Source organism: Haemaphysalis longicornis, unplaced genomic scaffold (assembly GCF_048455015.1).
Source record: "Haemaphysalis longicornis isolate Haplotype H1 unplaced genomic scaffold, Haemaphysalis longicornis Haplotype H1 scaffold_3, whole genome shotgun sequence".
Lineage (NCBI taxonomy): Eukaryota > Metazoa > Arthropoda > Arachnida > Ixodida > Ixodidae > Haemaphysalis > Haemaphysalis longicornis.
Genome location: NW_027526335.1, coordinates 175039694 through 175048291, shown reverse-complemented (window position 1 = coordinate 175048291; position 8598 = coordinate 175039694).

Below are 8598 nucleotides of genomic sequence, written 5' to 3'. Positions count from 1 at the left end.
AATATAAATGATTGGAAAATAACAGCAAGATTGAAACAGCAGCACAGAAAGTAGAAGACACGAAGGTAAACGTGACGACAGCGCCTGCGCTGCTGGACGACAGCCGTTGACAAGTCAAGGGCGCCGAAGTTTTGGTAATAGGAAGATATCTGGACAAGCGTGCCGCTTTAATTTGTTTTCAAGAATGAGGTTTTAATGATTAACAGAGCGTTATGGAGACATATCCGGTAAATACAACGACAGGTCTTGAAGTTAGGCATTTGTCACAGGATAGGCTATGAAACTCATCAAGTGCAATGTAACAGCAGTGAATTTGATGCAATTTCAAATCTAGGTAAAAACGATGAGAAGTCAGCCTTAGTCATAACGTAGCAGGCCAGCTTTGTGCAAGACTACAAAAATTTTTACTAAAAATCTATATGCCCTCACTTCGACTCAAAAAGTGAGCGAGAGTTCTAGTGATCCGGTGTAATGGTATAAAAGCGAAAAGAACTTACGTCTTCTAGCCCACAGTCAATGTCCCGCTTTAGAAGGTTGGCGGCTTCTACACTTTTATACAGACCACAAGTACTGCAAGAAGATATGGGACTGATATTTCAAGAGAACGCGTCCAGTTTATTGGACTTTACGGCTGTCTCACAGTGGAGCGAGTTTCTGAAAGTCAGCAGAAACTAATACCAGAGACGTTATGCATGTCGAGATTCAGTGGCGGGGAAATTGTTTTTGCGGGTGAGTGTCCCCTATGGGAGCTCACAATTATATCTCGTTTCTGGCGCAAGATGTGCATGAAAAATGATTGGCACCACGATATGACCAAAGAGTGGTACCGGAAATCTTATAGCTAAATTATATTAAACTGCTTATAACATAATTTATCCCATGCAGACACGTGTAAGCTGATTGAAGTCAAGTCGCAATTGTTTGTTTAGTACGAATGACTTGCTCATAAATTCTGGAATAAAATTTACGCATCTGCTGATGTGTTTAAACGTGACTCAAAGAGCAGATGAAGTAGTTCACAACCGTGGATTGGGTTTCAGTAGAGTCCGAAAGGTGCTTGTGTATATTTGCAATTGTCGCTCGAAGTGAAAGGTCAAGAAGTAAATGTTCTTCAGCGCCTTTTCGCACTGGTTGTCTGACTTCCACCACAACATATGACAAATTATCTGTAGGACACCTATCGCAATGTACGATAGGAATATTGGGGACGTACTCGTTGCATGTAATTTTTCGTTTGGATGTTTTCGCTTGTTTGCTGTGGAAGGGCAGAATTTCCTGAAAGCCCTGGCCCAAAAGTCAGACATGTGAACCTTCACTGAACGTTTCTGAAGGACGATAAGAAAGATTTACTTAAATAAAACACTAGCTACAGCGACTAACATTGCGAAGCAGGGTCATAGCTGTCTGAAAAATGACGCGTTATATTCCGTGGTGCCTTATATTGCGTATTGTTGTAACTGGATCAGTGTACAGCAATATTTTCTCAACTGTAAGCATCATAAGTAACCAATCTGGAGCTTACAGGTCTGAAGTTGAAACTGGTGAAGTCTGCGAACTTATGATGTATTATTTCGCTTTTCAATAACGCCATTTAGGTTGTAATATTAATTATATGCATTATATAAGCCAGAGTAGTAGAAAGTTTGAGGGATGTTTCTGAAGAGAGATAATTCAAAGGACAAGACATGCGACGAAAACTACAGCGTTTTCCAGGTGGTATATTGGCTATAATTTTGTTATAAAATGGCAATAAATGTTTTTCAAATGCTGGCTGTGTACTTAGGTACTTACCAATAAGCACCTCACCTTCGCAGAGAAGAACATGGGCTTTCTGTGCATGCTTATTGACAACGAAAGGACACAGCAGACCCAAGCGCGGCCGTACACAAGTTTCTATCAAAGGGTACAGAAGGCTGAAAGGGTCGGCAAACAACCACCATCAGTGGCTACTGGTGTACTGGGTGAACACCAACTGCTTATGGTCTGCTGGTTTGCCTACAAAGAATGAAACTCAGAAATATTGTTGAAGGCGATCCGTAAGCTCTGTAGAATTTCATACATTCTCTGATACGAGCCACAGCATTTGTATTTTCAGACGTGTTCCGGATCAGCATAAAGAGATCGAAATATTCTTCCACCCTTGTGTTTATCAAACCGGTAACCGTTTTTCTATTCCTAGTCATTCAGTGTATAGAGCATAAAGAAAGCGTCACCACCAAGATGGTGTTTAAAATGTACACGTTATCAAATCCTTCGTCAGTTATAAATAGAACGCAAAAAAGGCGTACGTAAATATGCTCACAAGAAAAAAGTATACGTTAACAAGCTGCCACATAGACTCCGCAGTGAGATAAACTTCCGCAGATGAATGGAGCGATTACAACCGTATGAGCTCCTCTTTTTCTGAATACGTCTTAAGAGGTCATTTCCGAAACAAACTTTGTCACAAAACGAACAAGATATACCGCAAACATTCAGCGAATAAATTAAACGGAGTAAAATGAATTCCCGTCAGGCGTGACAGCAACGATAATGAGGCTAAGACAAGAGCTGAACATATGTAGAAGCAAGAAGCATTCTTGCTTATTCAAGTAAAGCAGCCTACATCTGTTCCAAAACCTGGCAATAAATTACCAACTCATGCACAGACCCCACGGCAAAAAGAAAGAGAGGTTTATTGACACGGGTTCACCGACATGCTACTCAGTGACACGACAAAAACAGGAAAAAAAGGGAGTGTACATAGGGAGCAGAAGAGTAGTAGAGAAAAATACCGGTCCCGTTCCAGAGCATTTACGAAGAAATTAAGTTTGCACGCGGATGGGATGGCTAAACTATCGTACTTTTTTCCTATATTAAATCAGGTGAGTGTTCTGCTGCCTCTAAACGGCGTTGGATGCTCTACTAGCCCGCCAGTCAGCGAAGCTTCGCATGTGCGCTTGTGCGGAGCTACTCTGAATTAGACTTTACCGGTCTTAATACAGTCTACACACTTAGACTTTACGATATTAATAAAGTCTACAAACTAACAAACTAACGGCGCATTCTTACAGGCACAAATACTGTCACCGCTTATTTTCAACTAAGTGAACAAAACTGCAGCAACCCTCCGGCGGCCAGCCGGATGGCTTTCTCGGAGGGTCCGGGAGACCCGATATTATAACCTAGCTGTTCCGTGTGAATGTTATACAAAGAGTTGTATGAAATCGGCAAGGAAGATACAGAGAGGGCAGCACTTTCGAATTCCTACTTCTGATAATAAAATGGTGCAAACGCACTCAGACGGGTCGAAACATGACCTACTGACTCCGGACTACTATTGGCGCGAATAATGCTACAATGTTTACAAATCATTTTACTGGCTCTTCAAGAGCGTCCACTTGACGTGGCCGTCTAATGGTTGGCGGACGGCCAATATAATGCACGAACGGGGGGAAGGGGTCCTGTTACGGCAGGAGCTAATCCCGTTCCGCGAAGAGCGCCGCAGCCCGGGAGTACGATGAGAGCTTGGCGCACCAACCAAGTGTGGTTGGTGCAGCAGTGGCACGATGGTGCCTAAATGATCTTTCAAACTTCGGCAGTGAATGACGTCCTGCATATGAATGGTTCATGAACCAGGCGTCCAATGTCCTAGCTGTCACAACATCCTGTCCCATTCTGGTCCTTTTGCGCCTGCTCCGTCCTCTTTCCTGTTCACTCGCCCTTTTCGTCCCTCGCACCACACCTCATCCTGAGTGTTATTGGCCATCAGCAGTCGTCTTGCCGTTAAGCACCTCGGACGTAAATATGTGCCATTGTTTTATATTTACTCATTCCGTTTTTCTTACCCTGCGTGGTCGTGCAGTCATACCAACAAATCTGCTTCGCCCTTTGCAGCTACGCAAAACAGACAGCTATTGCAAGCTCTGGCAATGCCACCGCAATCCCAGTTTGAATGGCTAAAAAATTTACCTTAGAAGTACACCGGCAGTGTTGCAAGCACTTTCCTTTTAGTGAACATCTTACTACGTATGTCAAAACTCCGGGACAACACCTGTCGCAGCGTTTTCTATGCTCACTGGCGTGATTTTTGTTTGCCTTGAAGGTGACGAGAAACAATGACATGTTATAAAAGTTGTACTCATCGGCGGGACCCTGTATTTCAGTCGGAAGGATTATTGGCTCACTAGTTAAATATAACGATTATTTAGGCGTTCCTGTTGAGCTCCAGGGCTACGCTGTTCTTTCTGTTGTAGAGTCGGGAATACTTACACTTGTTCGGTGTATTATGTAACTAGGTACCACTATCCGCCCATCTATGGCACGCTAAGGACACCGGATTTACTTGCACGGAATAATATTTCTAACAATGCGCATAAAGAGTGTAAAAGAGTTGTGACCTTGCTTCATGCAGTTCTACCATATAAACCAAACAACAGCACAAAGCAGATGTTATGCAAAGATAGGACGGAGCTATGGAATGTGCACAGCCTAGACGGGAAAAAATTTCGGAAAGGATTTGTGGCCTAAAGTATTTGTTTTTTTGTGTGTCAAGGAATCTGGTGTTCTGTAATTATTGTAAAGTGTAAATACCTCTCAGCAGGATAGTTTTGTTATTTGCGGGACCATTAATGCAGATCGTGTAGAAAAGACTGCTTACGTTCCTTCTGTTCCCTATTTTGTGATACGAGAAATACCTTCGGCTCCTCCAAAACGTTTCATTCACGGGGACAGGCTAAGTTTGGGATCAGGAACAATGTCTGATAGTAAGTACCCGCTACTGCGTAGGCCTACTTGTCGCGCTCCAGCGACCACAGTCTTTTTGTTCGGTTAGCCAAAGTTTTAACACCAGGGGAGGCTTCATAATAATCCGTGTCAATGCAATTCGCTGCTGATATAAAGTATTCGAAGGCATTTTGCCCGTTGTAAGTCACTTTCGCTTCAAAAGAACACTTCTGCTATAGGTAAATATATTTTAAGGAATATTTTTGCCAGGTGACCACCCGAGGATACCTGTGCGCTATAGGGGTGATCTACTGAATGAAGTACATCAGCCACTGCGTATCGATTATCAATCTTTTGCAATTTGCGTTCAATTTATATTAACACTATGTGTTAAATTTGTATGAGTTCCCTTGTACATGCGTTACACACGACGTTCCAGCTCTTGTTGTTCAGAAAATGGTTTTGTCTTCTTCGGTCAGACTCCACTTTTTTATGTATTTTTACCAATTTTTTTCCAAAGGAAGGGTAATATGTTGTGAAAACCTTGTGGGCAGCGCTATTTTTAAGCACTCAAAATAAATAAATAAATAAATAAATAAATAAATAAATAAATAAATAAATAAATAAATAAATAAATAAATAAATAAATAAATAAATAAATAAATAAATAAATAAATAAATAAATAAATAAATAAATTCAAACATCACCTTGGCCGCCGTAACATGTTGGGATGCACCGCTTTCCCGCTTAGCTCATCTCAGAACTCTGCCTTCACAAAATAGTTTCGCTCAAAATGCTGTTAAAAGAAACAGTAATTACCTGCTTGACGGACCTTCTCTACAGTTTTTCTTAAGATAATTCTGTTTTATAAAGCGGTTTAATTGCCGCTTTAGAGATAAATATTTAAACCGATATTACAGAGGCAAATTTTTATCGTACTGCTATATTCGAGTTGGTACGTTTGTCTGCCTTCCCATTGCCTAGATAACTGCCGTCGTATAAACTTCCTACTGCCTATGCAAACTCGACAAATCCATTTTCCAGCCTCCGTTCCTCGAGAAGTTGTTTAGAATTACGTATGAATGGTTGAAATCATTAAATTACGGCTGTTTAAACGCATACGTTTACATCCGCAAAGCAGAAACATCGGATTACGTGCTTCATGCCGTCACCACTAAAATTAATATTTTATAAGCTTTTATGTCAAGAAATGATGCAGGTGTTGTCTTAAATTTCGCCAAGATTTTGCGACAGTAGAAGAATGAACTTGACATGAAACGCGAAATGAATGTTTCAGTCACTGAATGCCACTGACCCTGGGAGAGTGCACCATGCCAGTTGAATTTTCGTTATCTGCAAATAATTCACTCGAACACTTTTGTATCCATGTTTGAAATTTTGGGGTTTATAACAATGAAATGTAACAAAGCAAGAAACCTAAAAATTGCACGCAAATGATTTGACATTACGGGGAAAATGCCACTACAAATCCACACCGAAAACCTATTTTACGACAATAAAAAGAACAAATTTGTAAAGGAGAAACGTTGTAACAAGCGCTTTATATATGTGCACAAATATATACATTGAACTGGCCTTTATGCCTTAAGGATCCTGAATAGCATTTATGCATATTTTCTCTTTAGTAGTTCAACCAGCCATGTGCAAACCCTTCGTGAAGGTTATGTGGCGACATGCTATGGCGAGATTATATACTGTGCAATACCTCGATATTCGATAACCCTATAGGGTCATGATTTGGCTTCTAGAGGACACAGATACGCATAGTTGCAAGTGCCCTCGTATTTAGAGCACTGTCCGAAATTGAACGATGTTGTGTTTAGTGAAATAGTATATCTAGGTCATAGGGAAGCTAGCATTATACTAAACAATACAACTTTTATTCGGAAGCTTCTTTATTAGATGACAGCCAACGAGACAATATCTTCTAATCTGCGCAGGCAGGACACGCACAGACCATAATAGCATCTGCATAAAAAAAAACCTTCTTTGGGTTTTCGAGACTGCGTGTCACGTCTAAAGCATAGATACCACCAAAGTTGGCTGTATTTGCATTGAGCGAGAGACTGCTTCATCTGCCGCACGGCATCTGACAAGTGCAAGTGCACCTTCTGGTCAAAGTAATGCAAGCGTTTCTAGCATACCGGATAAATTATTTGTAAATACTTCCGCTCGAGTTCGAAAAACAAAGAAACGAATATTAGTTTGATGAGAAATGGCGGAAGGCTCATCACGACACCACTAAGCAAATCGCCAAAATCGCTGCAGAAGATGCCTAAAAATGTAAGCCTTCAGAATAATCGAGGGAATTGTGTGAGGACTACCTTAGCTCTAACGTTTAGGGTATGAAAACAGGCTGATCAAGAAGTGAATAATAAAGTGTCTACGTTACAGAAAGCTTGCTACACAAAAACAAAAAGATGGTACCGCAAGTGTGTAATTTCTCTCGGTAGTCCGATAAAGCAACGGCTCTCACCCTGTAATCGGTCATTATTTGGAACTGTTTTTTATACTTCGTGAAGAACCCTCCAACCACTCTGCTAAAATAGGGGGAATATCCACTCTTTTGCGTGCAACCTAGCCGTGTCCAAAGGCATGGTCAGGGGAGAATTACTTAAACATAAGATATTCCACTTCTTCGAGCCATTGGAGGCAGATTAGACCAGCTTATTACCTCAGACTAGCGAACCCTGATTCAGAGGGCAAGGGAAGGAGCTGCTGCATCTGGTGCCGTAGACTCAGGTTCCACCTATAAGCTCCCTTGCATGTCTTTGCCGCATTTTCATAAACGACTGTTTCTTCCTGAACAAAGATCTCATCTCTCTCTCTCTCTCTCTCTCTCTCTCTCTCTCTGAAAAAAGCAAAATTATGAAGCCGTACCCAGACATCACAGAATAAATATTTTGATACAGTAACAATGACTCCGGCTCGCTCAAACGGACCAACGCGTCGCATGTGGAACCTTTCACGCTTACATTTTAGGCCACAGAAGTCAAGAGACCCTTTGTTTCTCTTTTGACACGGTCATTAAAAACACTGCTTGCTAGTCTTTCTCTTTTCAATAACCTTTCGTGGTCGTGAAGAATAGATCGGAAGTGCAGCAGGGGCGTACGCACACGCTCCTCGGGAGTCGAAGTATTGCTATCGGGCCTTACGTGTGAGGATACAAACGTAGATGTCTCTGCAACTTTTTTGAAGTGAACATTTAATGTTCGCGAAAAGTATTTACCTCCATGCCTAATGAATCTGTAATAGCGCCAGTCTTGTTTCAGTATATCGTATCTGAAAGAAAATGTGTTTTTATTCTCTGACAAAATGCCAAAACAATAAAGGCGAAGAAGTTAATTTCTAACGGTATTGAAATGATTCGGTGCTTGCAGACGCCTAAAAATTGGCTACGGTTTCGTCATAATAGTTCTCTTAGGAACTGTGAATAGGAGTCAACGTGAGCATGACACAATAAACCATCACGGGCCTGATGTTGGCATGTCCAGCACTAAACACTGGGGTTTTTGTTCGACGAGATAAATTTATCAACAGGCTGTTGTCTGCGCAATAAGTCATTGGAATTTCAACAGCAAGCTGCGTGTGTACAGTGATGTTTCTGGCTCGCGCCGTATCATCCATTGCATAAATATACAATTACAGTAATCTGCGAGGAGGATGCGCAAAATGTACTCGTGGCTTGGGCTTGGCTCTGCTTGTCTTGTGCTCGCCCTTTGTTGAAAGAAATTCTGTTTATACCGTTGACCTGCTTCTGCAGAAGATGTGGCCTTTTGGCTCAACTTTCCTAACTATGCATGATAAAAAAGTACGACAAAGATTAACTACCAGCTGTGCCTCGGTAAATGTTAAGCATTGCCCAGCTGCAG